Genomic DNA, 18132 nt, shown 5'->3' on the forward strand with positions numbered 1-18132 from the left:
CGGTACAAATCTTCTGACATGAACCTACAAAAAGGCCTACCTTGTACCAGCCATCAGAGTCTGCTCATTTTGTGTGTGTGTGTGTGTGTCTGTGTAGCCATGTCTGTCTGACCCAATGACAGTGAGGTCCCGCTCCTCTTCCTCTGCCCGGTCTTCCATGAGAGAGCAGGCTGCCAGCCGTGTCACTTAGTCTCAGTGTATTGACCCATTTCTCTGGCTGATAGGAAGCACTGCAGTGCTCCGATCATTCAAATCACTTAAATGGAACGCTCGCCTGCGTGATTGTTTCCCAGCCCTGGGGGGCAAATTCACTTTATGTGGGGCATTTAGCAAACTCAATAGACAAGAGCTAATGTCATTTTGCTTTTGGATGGAGGGCAAATGCTGGCCAGCAACTGCTTTTTTTTTTTTTTTTGTTGACGTTTCACATTTGTCCACTGAGGTGAAATCAGCCATGTTGAAATCTATAGCAATCTCTTAATTGTCCACAAATAGGTTTGCCCCAAGCATGGTATATGGGGATATACAGTGGTGATGTCGCTGATGGAATCTATACCCTAGGTTTTCTCATCTTGAATACATTTATACGTCTGGACTTTTTGAACTTATCACCAAATTGTTCAGTTGTTTTATAGTCTGGCTCCAAGTTTGCAGGAAACTGAATTTTAAAATGCTGGATTTTTGAAAAAACCTGCAGCTTTCCCACTAGTTATCTTTATAGAAAAAGTTTCTGCACTGTCAAAGCAAAGTGTTTATCTTCAGCCGTAAAATCATCACATCTGTAGCCGTCAGCCATGTAAACGCTGTCAGAAAAATCATCCAGCCACCAATCCACTGCTCTTCTCCATGCTAAATAATGGATGACGGAAGCCTATGAATCCATGAGCAAATGGTCTTTATTCACGTCTCAGTGCGCGCATCCTACTGACGCACCGTCCATTCCCCTCATCCTCTAGTACACATTTTAAGTGCACTTTGTGTGTGTGTGTGTGTGTGTGTGTGTGTACCCATGTCTACGCACACTAACTGACAGCTCAACGCAAGATGGCTCAACCCCTCATCTCGATGACCAGGCTTCAACATTTAAATTTTTAATGAATAAAAATAATATCAACACTCGGACTTCAAACAAAAAACTTTGTGAAATATAGCTTTTCTGTTTCAGACATGAATAATTGAATTGGCTTTTCAGTTTGGAAGGTGTAGCATGATGTGGAGCGCCTGTCAGCCAGGCCCTCTGTAAGTCTCACTGGACGTAGACCCTTTTGAGTTGTTGCAGGGTAGACTAACAAAGCACCACTTAAAGAACCCTGGTGTCCATTAGAATAGAATGGAAAATAATGATGAAAAATGCATTTAGTCAGGGCATCCAATAAAAGTAACAGGTCAGTATAACTGTCTGATGCAGTGGTTTTATAGTATAGAAGCACTGCAGAAAATATCCACTTCATGTTATTGACTCTTAAACTTGACTCTTTATTTTACTGTTTAATGTTTCTAATATATTTTCCTTTGCATTTGTATCAAGAACCTTTTTGACAAGTTGATTTGCTCTGGAAACTAGTTTAATTATTTCACTGAGCAGGAAACATTTTTCTCATCCGTACCCACTTAAAAAACAGAGTTCTAAACTAAATGACTTGTTAATGAAGATGAATATTGTTTTGTATTCTCTTCTGTGCAGTAACTCAACCATGTGTGGAAACAAGGACTGGGCTAACCTCTTGTTAGTACAGGAAAACCGATTGTTAGAGTTTTGAATGAATTAAATTAGTTAAAATGTGTGATTTGAAAACAAGATAAAGAGCTGGCAAATGTTTGGGGTTTAAACAATGACCAGGGTCTGTTAGCTTAGCTTTGACTAACTACTGGACAGAAGCAGTTGTGTGTCATTTTCTACTTGTGTCTTTGTTTAACAATATGAAATTCTTGCATACATTCATTTGTGCATCACCAGTTTTGGGAAATTCATCAGTTCAAAGGCGGCAAACTGTCCCGACTAAGAGGATTTCATTTATTGTTTAGAATGGAGCCAATCAGGACCAAGTCTGATTGTGATGGATTTACTGGTTTACTACGATTTATGGAAACAAAAGAGGGAAATCTGTCACAGTATAATAAGGCTCTTAAAGAAGGCCCATTGTCAGGACGGATGAAGATGGCATAGTTGACCTCATCCCAAAGTCCTGCCGCAGTCCAAAATGGTCGACATTACCTGTACATATACACTACACTACACTACAACATCTGTATTTACATAATATAAATGTGTTGTCAAGAAAACCTCCACTATTATAAATGTACTGTTTCTGGTTATTCTGGGTGTGAACCTGATGCAATGAACACAAGTGACCAATCAAAGGCCAGGAGCACAAGCAGCATGCTTGCTTCAAAAATAGCACCGTTTTTTTTCCCCTCTTGTTTTAGGTCATAGAGAAAAACAATAGCCAGACATTAATCTGAGATGAGAGTTAATGTATTTGTGTTTTGTGGTGATTCACTTTTACCACATTTTGATCATGTCCTGTACAGTATGTGTGTAATACGTGGGAGCTGTTTTGCAGTGGCTGGTGTTGGTGAAGATTGTTGTATGGTGGATTACTCATGTCCCAACCTTTCTAAAGGCTGGATCGCCTTTAAAATAGAACCCAACTGATTTATCATCAAACATTAGTTCGCTGAAGATTTATTTCAATATCAGCATATATGCCAGCTGATAAACGACAGCTAACTGGAGTCCAGAAATGCTGTGTGTATGTAAAGATATGTTCTCTATAGTTTGTGAGAGAGTAGTGACACTTTTATTTTTCAGCTGTAAATATTCCTGCCCAATAGATTTATTGGTTGCGAAGTACAAAATAAAAATAAAAAAATAGCAGATACATCATTTATGGGCCTGAAAGATACTGTACTTCTGGGCTATACTTAAATACTTTGTATCTCGAGAGATGGAAATCAATGGCCCAGATGATCACTGTGATTAGATTTTGATTGCGTATCATCATCATACCATAACTCAAAAAGAAAACATAAAAAACATTAAACAAACCAAACAAAAACCTCGTACTGCGCCATACCTGCTGGACATGTGTGAACCTCCTGTAGTGCTGCTTTCAGGGATGCGTTGTGATGGACTGTGTGTGGTTGCGGCTGTGTTGCTGTGCAGGGCCATTCCCCAGGTGCAGCCTGTGCTGCAGTCACTGAAGAGGCCTTGTAGTCATTTGCCTTGGCCTGATGCTGCCTGCTCTGCATTCAGCACCAGTAGGGCCGAGAGGGGGCCGACCCCCCAGCACTACTGCAGACACTCACACACACACACATACGTGGGGCTTCTTTTCATTCAACACACGAGCTAAGCACAAGGGCCGTCGGCCATCACACCACAGATTCTCTTTGCTCTGCCCAGCCCTCCCTCACCTCCTCCTCCGCTTCAATCGTTCCCTCTTTTACTCACTCTCCTTCTTTTCACTCCGTTTCTATTACTATGTCATTCACACATATATGAACTATTACATCAGTAAACATCTACTTATTTCTTCCACAACATCACTGACTGAACACTAATGATGATTAATATCTCTTATTAACCATCACTCAGTGCTGGGTTCGGTAGCGTGAAGGGATAGTTGTTCCAGGATATTGCAGATTAACACTTTCAGTCCAGCCAAATTGTTTCACAGGTTCTTTCATGTTTGTTGACATTCTAGGATGTGTGCTGGAGTTATTTCTGCAGCCAGCCTCGATCCCTGCAGCTGCTGCCGAGAGGAAGACGAGCCAGCCACACTATGTCTGTTTAATTGGCTGCATATAATGGGGCTTTGAAGTAAATATCAAGAGCTACTATCAAAAGACTGTTGGACGTTATCATGTGTTTCCACAGTGCCCACTGTTTCTCCTCCACTCCTCCTCTTCCATTTCAAGGCAGCTACAGAGCTGGGCTGGTATGGAGCCATACAAATGTCTGTGAATTTAGGGTCGCACAGTGTTGATGTGAGCAAAACTAAGCTGACCTCTGCATTTTCAGCTCGTCCTCGCCACTGTGAACACACTCAGTCAACCCTGAGAGGTCCTTGGAGGCAGGTGTGTTTGGGCACACAGTGTTAACAGTTAAAGATGCAACATGTAACAACAGTGTAAATGAAAATAAGGAGGTAGTATCTGGATTTAAATTCTTTCCCCTCCCGCATCAAAGCTTAAGTGTATTTTTAGAGCGATTGTGACTTTCCTGTATCACTGTTGCCCTGCTGTAAACATTTGTCTAGAGGGTAGAATTGGAGTTAATCATTTGCCGTATACTGTGTGTTGTAGCCTACAGGTAGTATATAATAATGAACGTCTTTTGTTGGGAGCAGCCTTGCAGCTCGCTGTCGGTTTTGCCCTTTTTCTCAGAATGCTGTGTAGGAAGCGCAGCCATTGGCGCAGCACAACCTTGAGCTGGGGGCTGGGGTGGGTGGGTAATGGTTTTACTGGTCCCTGTGTGGTTGAGATGTAGAAGGAGAAGGAGGGGAAGGAAGGAGGGGGAGAGAGAGGAGAGGATAACTAACTCTCTCTCTCTTTTTCTCCCTCTCCATCCCTGCCTCGCTCTGTCGACAGGCAGGGTTGGGACTCTGACGTGTGACAGGCTGGATGTAGAGTCTTTTACCAGCATTCGTTATTCTGTCTGCCCATGATTGGCTGGAGTATTGTTATTCACACAGAAAAATGGGTCAGGTGGCCTGTGGAGAATGGAGTGTTTGTATGGACGGATGGACGGACATCACAAACACACACACACACACACACATACACATGCATATCTACACATGCATCCCACACAGAGCAGGATTATACTCTGCAGCAGAACAGTGCTGGCAGATAAATAACAGATAAATGAAAATAAATCCAGGTTACGTGGTAAGCGTCTCTCATGTTGAATTCACTGTGTCCTCTCACAAGCTGCGAGCTGGTTCTCTCCTCACACCCTGTGGCAGGGGCTTAGCAAGATAAATAAAGGGTTGCGCTGAAGGAAAAAAAAAAACTGGGAAGAAAATCAATACCTGTGTGCATGAATCTGGCTGCAGCTGCCACAAAGAATTATGGGAACATGACGGGTAGATACACTTGGGCTGGGCAGCATGCAGGCAGCGTGATAAGCTATAAGGGTAAAAAAAAAAAAAAAAGAAAGAAAAACAGAATCACAAAAACTCACTGAGCCCCATGAAAACAAGATAAAAATTATATTACTTAAAATGTGATAGATAGATAGATAGATAGATAGATAGATAGATAGATAGATAGATAGATAGATAGATAGATAGATAGATAGATAGATAGATAGATAGATAGATAGATAGATAGATGAAAATATTCATAATTTTATCTACATTCATAGTCACAAAGTGCTTTACAAAGGACCTAAAATTATAATTAAATTGAATTAAATTAAATTAAAATAAGATGCCATATTGTAGTATTACAATGGTTAGTCTGAATGTGTAAATCTGAGTCACTGCATTATGTAATAATTGTTACTGTCCACAACAAAAATATGTGCACACATTTCTGACAGGTCAAATAGGTCTGGTCTAATATGGTGTCTTGAGTCAGATGTTACAATGCAGTGTTAAGAATGCTTCATTACAACATTACAGGTAGAAAACATGACTTTATATATGCAGCTATAATATCAATATGTTACAAATATGTCACGCGAGTCCAGTAGCACTGTAAAGCATCACCACTGGATTATACCATGTGTTCATACTACATCTCTCTCCACGCAGCCTGCCCCAGTCGTAGCCTGAGATTGACAGAGATATTAATTAAATTGGGTGATGCCCTTTCTCTCTCTTTAATGCTCTGCCACTGCAATGATCACACTCCCACCTCCGTACTGTGCTGTTTGCTCACCAATAACCGCAATTTGTTCTTTATTAAACTCTTGGGGCTGGGAACAATTAGGGTGTGAGCTGGAGGTGTGTGTGTGTGTGTGTGTGTGTGTGTGTGTGTGTGTGTGTGTGTGTGTGTGTGTGTGTGTGTGTGTGTGTGTGTGTGTGTGTGTGTGTGTGTGTGTGTGTGTGTGTGCGTGTGTGCGTGCGTGCGTGTGTGCGTGCGTGCGTGCGTGTGTGCGTGCGTGCGTGCGTGCGTGTGTATATTTAAGCGCAGGCAGGAAGAGGAGGAGGAGAAGGAGTAGGAGGGTTGGGGGAGAGATACTAAACACTGCTTAATCTTTGATAAACAGTGAGGTCTCCTTTGTGCCGCTGCAGTTTGGCACATCTTCTCCAGGCTGCTCGGTGCTGTGCTGGGCTAGCTCATGGCTTCTGCCTTCGTGGCTCCCAGACCTGGATAGATGCCAGGTCATGCGTGGCTCCCTGCCAAGATACAGATTAGCTATAAGCGCAACATGAGCTAATCGTGGAAGGAGCCACCAATTAATTGGCACTTAGACATTCTGTGGACTGTATAGATTTGAGGCTGGATGTTATCAGTGGATCAAAGTGATTGGTGTGGGTGTCGCAGTCAGATATACTCACATGTCACATATTGGGGAAAAAAAGATTAATTGCATCTTTCTTATAACAAAGAAGTTGTATGTAAAGCACAAGCCTGAAAGCTGTTTATCGATCTGCTGAGAGGGCTGGACAAGTGTGTGTTGGAGGGATAGTTACACACAGATATGCTCTTCCTGTCTAGTTGCAGTTTTGGTGCAGAGATGATGAACTCGGTTCCCACTTCTACAGCTCATTAAACAAGGACGACAGAACCTGTGTTCAGCACAGTGACAGTGATTTTCAGGCATTTAACCAACCCTCACTGCTATGTGAGATTATCAGAGAGAGAGCCAGATAAAGAAATGTGAAGTCAGACTGAGCAGTGGATGTGGTGGGCAGTTAGATGAGCGTCACTCACTCAGTACTGTAGTAATGGCTGTATTCCTGCCTGCTGAGCGCTACATAATTACTCTCTGTCAGCAATAATAAAAAAAGGTGACCCCCCCCCCACCTTTCCATCTCCTCCATGTTTAACCCTGCTGTACTTTGACGTCACAGAAAATTTTTGAAAAAAACAAAAAAACTAAATGTTTTGCAGGGAAGACCTTTGACTGGCGACAAAGGCTGCTTGAAATCGCAGCATCTGTGGAAGAACCTGCAGAGAGGTTGATGTGCAAATAAATGTCAGTACGTTTGTGTGTGTGGTGGAGAGACAGAGAGGGAGAGGAGAAGAGTGTATTGGTGTGTGTGTTGGTGTGTAGGAGGAGGAAAAGGGGGAGCTGGCTGTGAATGGTTGCTCTTATCGCGTGCATGCAGCTGCTGCAGTGTCTTTGAGAGACAGAGGGGCTGTCCATGCATGCCACTCACAGCCTCCCTCCCTCTCTATATCCCTCTCTCTCTCTCTCCCTATCGCTCTCTCTTTCTGTCCCTGTCTGCTCTGCATTTTACAGCAGAAGAGAGAGAGAAAGAAAGAAAGAAAGAAAGAAAGAAAGAAAGACAGAAAGAAAAAAAATCATGACTTGAGCTTTAATGCAGACTCATGATATACAGGCCCTCAGTTTTACCTCCTCCTGATGATTCTTATAATAAGGGACAGGCAAGAAATTAAATGTCACTGGACATCACCACATCACCCTGGCTGACGTGTGATTGTTTCCAGTGTCTACTTTTGTTGACACAGACATTTTAACGTTTCAGTAACTGATGGCTGTTCACATCCATAAGATCTACAGGCCTAAAATTTGGCTTGTGCTATTATCATATTATTGAGAGGATGATAATTTAAATATTGAATTTCTAGTAGTAAATATTCAGGTGAATCAAGTTGTTTGCTTGCAGGATGGGAAAAATGTATTGCAGAAGAATTTAGATATAAGTAATAAATTAAAAAAATTAATTAATTAAAAAAAAAACAAGAAGTAAAGAGAGAGGTGCCAACCTTAGCTGTCCCACAAGTCAGTTAGGAGATAGTACCAACAAAGAGTCCTCCCCCTCCTCCGTGATGCTAATCAAAACTACGAATAATGAAGTGAATTAATTCAGTTGGGAGCCTGTGCCAGTGTAAAGGTGACCTGTGGAAAGGTATTTCCAAGACAGGCCACTATGGGAAATCACCTTGATAGATGGACGTCTCAGGCAGCTAGGGAAGTGATATCCCCAAGTACTGTAAAGCATGTTGCATGCAGAGTGTATTCTGAGATTTGTAACCCCCTCACCCCCTCCCCTCCCCCCCTCCACCTCACCCATTTTTGTCCAGGTGCGCTGTCATGTATCGCTACACTCCCGCAGCAGTATTTTTCAAGCTGTGATGTGTAACCTTGACTCTGATAGAAGAGCGGAGGAGCAGATGGTGAGAAAGGATGATTAAGAATCAGTTTGGGCTGAAAGATCTGGGAAGACTTCATGTGTTTATTCAAGGTGATTTTTTTTTCTTTATTTAACATTTTTCCAGCATCATACTATTAATTTATCAACTACATTGACTCAACTTACAAACAACAAATGGATGTTTTATATTCATTACATTCATTTAGTTATGCTAAACTGACAGCTGAATTACTATTAGATGGGAAACAAATAGATTTAGGATAAAATATTTTTAATCTAAATAAAAATGTTGATGTTTTTCACAATAGCATAGAAAAATTTTTCTACAAATATAAACAGCAAATTCTTGCATTTTCAAGGCCAATGAAATTTTACAGCTGCATAATTTCAGATTTATTAAAATGGAGGATTAATCTGATTTATTTACATTTACTGTAATTAAAAGAATAGTGCTGACAGTGTTTTAGGAATGTGTTAAATCTTTATTTTTCATTTAATAAAATGAAATCTTAAACAGGTAGATTTATGTTTATTGTAGGAGTATTTATTGTGGTGAGAACTAAGACGTTATTTAAATGTAAGATTTAAAATAATTATATTGTATTTTGTGGAAGATATATTCATATGTTTGATCTGAATGGCTTGAGAGGATTTTAATCTGTTTGCAAACTCCTAGTCATGAAAACATTAAGAGAACTAACCGGTGAACTAACCGGTGAGGAAATCTTTTTTTTTTTTTTTGCTTGCATAATCCTTTAGTTCCACATAGCAACTATATAGAGAGATACAATACCAAGGGAGCTTGTGTAAAAATAATTCAGAGGACAAAGAAATTAAACTGATAAGTGAACGCATGAAGGGTCGTTTGCATAATCCGAGTTAATCCATAATGCAGAATACAGAATGAACTGTCTAAAAATATCTGCCTGCCTTCAGAAAGCAAAGGAAACATGTTCGATTAGCATGTTAGGTGCTACTCCTCTTTCTGCAGCCATCGATAATGATATGAACATTACAGGTTTTGTTTTTAAATTGCATTGTCCCAAATTTATTGATAATAAGAGTGGAGAAAAATATTATACTAAGATCAAACAAATGTAAAATATTCAAGTATAAAGTCAGTTGGATTTGATGTTCTTGTGTGTGTGTGTGTGTGTGTGTGTGTGTGTGTGTGCTGTTGGACAAGCAGTGATGAACCCCAAATAGATTCTTCTCTTGCATACAGTAAATAGTCATGTTGTTGCTGAGGGCCTGAGTTTACGCTGTCAGCTCCGCCTGATTGGCTGGAGCTTGCTGTGACTCGTCATGCGTTTGGCCAATGTGGTTTGTTCGGGCTTCGTTCCTTTTTTTTTTTTTTTTTTTTTTCCCCACCCTAAATAAATTGCCTGGAGAAATTGAACAAAAAATTAGAGAAAGGGAGAGAGAGCCTTTCATCTAATTGAGAAGCTCATATTAGCTGTGGTGGGAAGATAAGCTCCTCTCTCTCAGCAGCTATTAAGCTCACTGTATGTTAGCCAGTTTCTTCTCTTTTTTTTCACTTCAGCTTGATTTCTTTTTTTTTTTAAGCTGTCACCTCCGTGCACTCAGCGTCAGGGAGGTGCAGGTTTAAAGTTGTACGTGTAGCGTGTTTATCTTTGTGTGTCCCAGGTGCTGTACCTGCACACATGCAAACCACTCCAAAATGGAGACGACATCATGTGACCTTGTGCAGCTATTTAGTCACAGGGAAAGACACATAGACACACACACACACACACACATGTCCTCAGCACAAATTTATTGTAAGCATGTACTGTGTGTCAGTGCTGAATACATTATGAGATGAAACTGCTTTTGACACATTTATATATTCATGCAACAAATTTAAAAAAATATTTCATAATGAAGAAAAGAAAAATTGTATGCCACGATGAAAAAATTTGTACAAAAAAGAGTGTATGAATGTAAATTCTGTAAATTAAAAAATGTTCTGCTGAGCCTTCGTGAGAGGCCAACATCCAGTAAGTGTGTCATATGTCAATTAACGCGTCCCAACATATGTTCTAATTGACAATGTGGATAAATCTCTGCCTGGATTTATCTTGCAGTCTGATACTTGGGGTGTAGACGTTCCTCCTGATTACATTGTGTCTTCTAGTGCCTTGATCCCTTCAGCCCCCCAAACCAGGATTACATTAACACAATGTAATCCTGGTTTGGCGGCCTGGGGGTCACACTGCAACCCCCAAATGTCTTGGTGTGATGGTGATATTGTGGAAGTCTTAGGGGGAAAAAAAGCAATCAAGTGGTGGTTTGCTGGTGATTTGTTAATCTTTTCTCAATAAGAGTGAGGAAAGAAAGAGAGGGAGAGAGAGAGAAAAAAGAGAGAGAGAGAGAGATTTGCTCTGTCTAGGCTGCTGCTGCTGCTGCTGCTGCTGCTGCTGCTGCTGCTGCTGCTGCTGTTGCTGTTGCTGCTGCTCTGGCTTACTGCCTCTTTCAGTCCAAGGCAGCCATTTTGTGTCAGCCACTCTGTGTTGCTAGAACAGTGCTGGTTCTCAGCTCACATTGAAAAGCTGAGCTGACCTGATAAACATAGTACAGTTCTTTTCTGATTCCTAACCAACGCCCTTTTCAGCCTGGGGACAAAACATTTAGTGAAGTGATGCATTATTAATGTGACGAAGCCCTTTAGACACTGAATGGTAACAGGACACCGTGGTGCAGAGGCTGAAGTTGGGTCAGTCTAGTTTCAGTCACTGTTTGTTTGGGGAAAAGTTTATATCAAGTGAAGCAGTTGTGACTCAATTCATTTTGCCAAAAGTACCCTAAAAACAAGTAACAAAAAAACCAACAATGAAATAATACAAACACACACACACAAACACACACACACACACATCCACTTATCCTCTCCAGGGGCAGGTGCATCAGTGTCATTCTCCTGCAGCTCAAATAGTTCCCTATATGTGTGAAAGTAGCAGCGCTGTAGCAGCAGTATTGTGCGTCTGTGTAGGGCCTGAGCAAACACACCGTCTACGTCAGTGATCGGTTGGCCCATTCAAACCGGCCCCATAATGGCCACAGCTTCTTCCAGCCTTGTTTGCTCTGTGTGTGTTTTGTGGCTTTGGCGTCTGGCAGATGGGCCATCAGGGATTATACCTGCTAATGAAGAGAGGTGGAAGAGAATTGAGGGTGGTGGGTGAGGGGGGTGAGGGGGGTGAAGGTTTATTACAAGTTATGATGTGACCATGTGGAGGACAATGCTGCAGGTCCTCCATGGAGCTGGGTGTGTTTTTAAGTTGATAGTTTATTTGTGATTTACAGGCTGCTGACTGTTCACAGCATAGTTCACAGCTTTTTCGATGCAGATAACTTTGTTGTGAAATTATTATTAGTCTCATTAACTTGCATTTGCAGCAACAACTAATCTTTGGGACACACCAAATTCTGAATGTGTGATACATGAGAAAGAGCTTTTTACGATATTCCCTACATAACCCTACTTACTCAATTACTCTTACTACTTTGTTTTTAGGGTTATTTTTTAGACGGCTCTCATCCCTGGTTAACTGGTTGGTGCTCACAGTAGCAGCTGCAGTCAGATTCAGTGTGTAGGTTGGTGCAGGGCAGTGTTTTTTTTAATTTTTTATTTAGGTGGTCGTTGAGGTCATGACAGGGTGTCCTGGGGCCCACACACCCATACTGGACAGAGATGCACAATGACCAGCCCTTCTAGCATGATTACACAAGGCGTATGTCCAGACAGGATGGCCTAATCCCTGGCACACCCCCCCAACCCCTGCCCATACACACACTAGCCCACACGCACTCCCCGCTCCCTCTCCAACCCTTAACATATGGAGATGGGAGGAATTAGCGCAGTGGAAGAAAATAAATGAGTTAAAGCAGCCAGCAGCTTAGATCCCACAATATTCTTGGGTGACCCATCTGTGAGTTTCCTAGAAGTGAGGGAGTCATGGAGAGAAGCCTTGCCTCCTTATTTTTGACTTATTATTTATTATCTGTAACAGCAAAACACCATGACATTTTCGATGTGAATTCACACTTTACTGTGATGAAATTGCTCACAGGCTCTTAACATGCATTTATATTTCCAATCAGGCACGGACACAGGCAGAAAAGTGTGGTGTACATTGTTTTTAAGATACACAATGCTTAGGACCACACCACCCACAAAGCCACAGCATGACCCCGACGGACTCCTCGTGTGACCCCACCAACACGCCCCACCCAAGATTCAGCCCAGATCTTGTTAAATAGGATTACCCTGGCTATCTGCCATTCAATGGCTTGGACAGGACCTCTTATCTCCTGTCTTCAGATGGCTGCCAAGAACAACATAATGCACAACGACCTACATTAAACAATGCCACATGCAGGTTTTGTACTGGGCTTATATCTGACGAGCAGTGTAGGCATTGTCTTCCTTATGCTGATTTCCATGGCTAAGCGTAGGTTACTGGGCCACTTACATGCCTAATTGGGACCTAATGACTGGCCTCATGCTAAAAGCCATTCATGCTTGAGCCAATTAAAAGTTTTGATGCCGTTCGCAGTCGTGTGTGTGTGTGTGTAAGTTTGTGTGTGTTGACACCAGTCTGTCTTGTACAGGCTCTCGACTTTGCACGCAGAGCTTTATGCATATATGCTTTGTGAGACACATCCTAATTCCCCACCCTCGCACTCCACCCCTTACTCTAATACACATGGTTTATTTATGTATTTAGTAGGATGTGGCCCAGAGAGGACCTAGTCTAGCATTGGAGTCCATGTCCTCCAAAGCACATGTGACATGTCTTGAGCACCCTCCCATACTCTCCCTCGAAGCAGGGACACCAATTCAGTGGCGTAAGAGGCTTTGTAGTCAAATCCCCAGTTGATCTTCATAAAGTTTGTGTCTTACAATTAAGTACAGATGGTTTGCAGCTGGTTGTAAGGCTAGTAAATAACTCGGGCCTCTATTTTCGCCAGGGATTTGGTGGGGTAATCCCTCTCTCTGACAGTTTACCAGATTCGAATCAGTCCGGGCTTTGCTTTCCTTCCTCCACTTCTTGAACTGTTTTTTTCTCTCTCCTATCCCCCTCATTCCATCAAAAGCTCCTTATCCTCATTTGAATATGTGATCAAGCAGGGGGGAGTACATACATGACATGACTGTATCTAAGAACAGGGACGTGGGTGAAGGAATGATCTTGCTCAATTAGCCTTAGCACCCCCTTTTCAATCTGAGAGGTCTGTAGTGTAGGTTGGAGTCAGTGTTTATGAGACTATAGACATGCTTAGAACCCCTAGAAGGACTTATCTTTTTAATTCTGTTAATTCTCTAGAAGCCGAGTATTTAGACAGGTTTTATATACATTATAGTAACTAGTTTTAACTTGCCTGTTTTGAAGTACTGTACCTTTATATCTCGATATCACCTGTAAAAAAACCACAGTATAAAAAGACACAATTACATTATCAGGATAGCTTAGCATGCCACCATATCCTCATAGCTCAAATAATGCATGTCAGCGTGCATAGAGTACCCCTGTTAGGCAGATGTCTCTCTTGGGATGGGGCCGGGGCCCAGAGGAAGGCAAAGCCTAATGAGGACATAGTTACGGCACTCACACATCCTGAAGGAGCTGTGATCATCAGATGGTAAAAAGCAAACGGTCCCTAGGAAACAGCTTGACCCTGCTGCTCCTTGTTTTCCCATTCGACCATTCATATTATTCAAATATATTTGAATAATATTTCCGATGTAAGTGGAAGGAGCCGGCACAGCCACACCTCATCTGCATAAGACTGTAGCTAACTGCCCTAGCAGAGCCTCGGGATACGAACAGATGGGAGTGTTTAGCAACCTTACCCACCTACCCCTCTCACCCAAAACACACACACAACTCCTCTACCCTTTTTCTCCCTCTGCACCCCCACCACTCACTACACCCCCGACCCCCCATCCCTGCCAAATGTTCTGTTAACCTGTCAGATCTCATTGCCCAAAATTCAAGATGCCATATGCCTCGCTCTGACTTCTAACCCTCCACCGCAGCTCTTCCCTGTCTCCTTCATGGTGACATGAAAGTCCCCCCTTGAAACACGAGGATGTCTCTCCTCTGCTGTTTGATTCACAACGCCTGGCTGAGATCACACCGATTGCAGGCGTAGCATGTCTTGTATAATAAAAGCAGTCACTTAGCGTTACGCTACACAGTAAGAGGGACTTTTGATGATCTACCTGGGTAAATAAAAAAAAGAACTTCAGTGAAAATAAACACTCAGTTGGTAATATGCAGAAATGACTGATGTGTGCAACATACAACACAGAGCACGTGTGGATGAATTTAAATGTTTCATTCCTGACTGAGATTTACTGTTTGTTAAAAGCAGTGTACAATAAACCCCGGCAGCCTCAGAGCTTGTCCTGTGTTATAACATCCAATAACTGTCTCTTCTGCAAACTCTCACAGTCCTGTCGAGTGAATTCCAGGCCATTTGCCCTTGCACAGAGGGCAGCTCCCAGCAGGCCTGGCCATAGTGACAGTTTGTTGTTGTTTATAAGGTCATCCCCACCATAGGGGGCAGCATATTCATTACACCCACCCCATGGCTCTGTTTGTCTCTGGCAGTCTGTTTCTCTGTGGGCTCCTGTCATAAGGTCAGAGGGTATTCACCATCATCCTCCTCTTGCCTTCACCACAGGCCAACAAAGTCATAACGCCTCTGGAAAGAGTTAATAGGTTAATTGGCCTCATTTAAACAAAAATGCAAAGTTTATATTGAGATATGGGGAAACATCTGTAATTATCAAGTTGTCTGGGATGCAGTTGTGGAAAGATTCAGGTAGATTATTGAAATTAGAGTTGCAACAATCAGTGGATTCAACAATCAACAGAAAATGAATCAACACATTTCTTCTTCTTCTTCTTAAAAATCAATAGTTGAACTCATGAGCAATAAACCGCACCCTGCTTGGTTCAGTATACTCAGGGGTTATGCTTCTACAGTCAAACAAACTAATTAGCTGATGTTAGCTACTGTTAAGCAGCTATTTCTGTGTAACTGATATCAAGAGAGAGTGGTAGGCTTTACGAACTGCACTAAAAGACAACATATATAGCTTCAAATTATCCTTTTAACAGCCACTGAGCCATATTAGTGACATTATGACTCTTCTCTACTTGTGCTACTCCTACCCTATGTTTTAATAGTTAACATTATCCCTCATTTGGCTGCTGTTCACTAAAGTTACATATATAGCTTAAACGACGATGTAACCTTTCTTGGAATACAGCCACTGTGGCCATAGGTGACATTTATGAAAGAATAACCGCTGCAGCATAGTGTAATAGTAGCACGAGTAAAGAATAGTCATCAAATGGTAGAGCGCATACCACATGGACTAAGTCCTAATGGCAGCGGCCATGGGTTCAAATCCGACCCACGGCCCTTTTTCTGCATGTCATCCCCTCTCTCTCTCCTTCTCTAGACTTTCCTGTCTACATCTCACTGTACTATCAAAAATAAAGGCAAAAACACCCCAAAATAAAATAGAATTAAAAAAATAGTCATCAAATCAGTGAGCCGATTCAGTAATGTCAGTTATAGCTAACATTAGCCACTATAAGCTCCTCATACCAGACTATATAAGGCAGCAAAACCCTTGAATGTACTCAACTGAGAAAGGGCTTATTTCATCGCTTATAACTTCCACTTTTCATTTGTAAGAGGAAGAATGTGTTATTTCTTTATTTTAGAAGCTACAAAGTCGCTTTAAGTTATTCATCAAGCAAACATGCTGAACACTTGATGGTTCTGGCCTCTCAGATGTGAGAATGTACAGCTTCTCCCTGTGTTAAGATTATAGTCAGAAGAAAACTATATAGAAAGGCATTTAAATGCACAAATCCAACAGTTGAACCCCAAACAGTTAACATTTATCAGTGGTAAAATTCGATCTGAAAAACACCTGCAACAGACTCAAGCATGCGTTGTTCTGAAAGAGAAACAGAGAGAGAGACACAGAGTAAGGAAGTGTCTGGGAGTGGGAGCAGCAAGCTAAGTGAGGTTGTTAGGAGGAAGCGTTGACAGTCCAATCCAGCACAGCGACCATTCAAAAGACAGCTCCTTTTGTTTCTGCCTCCCTTTCTTCTGCCAGGGTAGAAATAGAGGGTGAATCTCTCTGTGCGCAGTAACCCACTGACACCTCCCTCTGATCTGCCTCCTGCACTCTACCTCCTCCATCCCCCCTAACCACCACCACCACCACTACCCTCCCCTCCCTCCACTACATCCCTTCATCAGCGCTCTCCACCTTCTCTCCCTCTGCTGCTCTATCTCCCTCTCTCTTTCTGTCTCTCTCTCTCTCTCTCTCTCTCTCGCTCTCTCTCCCTCCCTATGCATATGCCATTGCCTAAGAGTCACTCTCCTGGTTGCCACAGTAACCAGCTCACCTCTCTCTCCGTCTTTCTCTCTCTCACAATGCACCTAAACAGGAGAATCAGTCTCAGTCTGAGGGAGACAGAGGGAAGGGGAATTGGAGGGAGGCATATTTCAAATTGCTGTTGCACAGTTGTCTTCCTTTCTCCAATTCTTGTCGACGCAGGCACCACAGAGCCGACGAGGCAAGAGGGAAAAGAAACAAACAGGAGGGAATAAAGATGTAAAAGAGTTCTTTTATATATTGAATACTGGAGACCATGTGTACAAAGCAAGCAATCCTTTTTTTTTTTTTACCAGTAGCACCACTGCTAGCCAGCACTCCCAACCTGCTCCAGCCATATTTCCCCATCCCCCACCTCCTTCTTTCCCCTCTCCTCTGCCTTGTCGTCTATGAGTGGCAGTCAGGTGGTGGTGGTGGAGAGTCTGCCCATACAGCATCATCTGAGTCCTTCAGCATCTGAGCGCTCTCCTTGTCTGTCTGTTACTGTCTCTCCTTCTCTAAATGTGCCCACTGCCCAGTAACACTCTCATTACCTCCTAATTACCCTGGACACAGCAACTGGTCGCACAATCACAAAGAGAGCAGAATGTAAATCACATTTGTTCTGACATTATTTGTAGGCCTTTTTTTTTCCACGGGCTTGTGGCATGTTAAATGCTCCCCCAGTGATTGTGGTAATTTAGAGCAATATGGTAATAGGGGTGCTGATGGCCATTTCTCCTCTCACCAGCCCCTGTTTTTGTCCTTTCATGAGCTGTTGTCGGCTAAATTACATTGAAGGTTTAATTGGGTATTTTAGATCACTGGCTGATGAATGATAAAGATCAGCCCAATGATCATTGATTATCACTTTTTAGAGCATGCATCATAAATTAGACCGTCATTGGCTCATGCTGTTTTATTCATATAAGCTAAATAAGAATAGAAGGCCACCCTTGCTCTTAAAGACACAATCTGTGATCTGTCACTACCCTGCTGACTGATTTTCTTCATGGTTTGTTTACATCAGTAATGGTCATAAACTCAGGAATAAAGCAGGCTTATATTTTAATTATAACCTTTGTTTTTTATTTGCTATTTATTACCTCCATCAGGTATGTTTTCACCTGTATCTTTTTGTTTGTTGATTTGTCAGCAGGATTCCGCAAAAAGTACTGAACCGATTTGCACCACACTTGGTGGAGATAAGAAAGCATTAAATTTGAGGGCAGATCTGGTTAAAGGGGTGGTTACAGGATATCTTTTTAAATCACTTTAATTAATATTGCCATATTTTTGTCAGGAAATAATATCGGAAGCTTGATGTTAAAAAAAAAAAAAATCAGACATGTTGACGGTGTTGAGATCTATGCGTCTGTACAGTTTAGATATTAGTCTACCTCCTTTCTCCTTATATTTTTCTAT

The 18132-nt window shown here is 42.0% G+C and overlaps 1 protein-coding gene across 3 annotated transcripts in view; it reads left to right on the forward strand.

The window, feature by feature from the left end:
• dscama (Down syndrome cell adhesion molecule a) overlaps window positions 1-18132 on the forward strand; it is a 91163-nt gene that overhangs the window by 23746 nt on the left and 49285 nt on the right. The window lies entirely within an intron of this gene.

The sequence above is a fragment of the Seriola aureovittata genome, chromosome 15 (assembly GCF_021018895.1).
Source record: "Seriola aureovittata isolate HTS-2021-v1 ecotype China chromosome 15, ASM2101889v1, whole genome shotgun sequence".
Classification (NCBI taxonomy): domain Eukaryota; kingdom Metazoa; phylum Chordata; class Actinopteri; order Carangiformes; family Carangidae; genus Seriola; species Seriola aureovittata.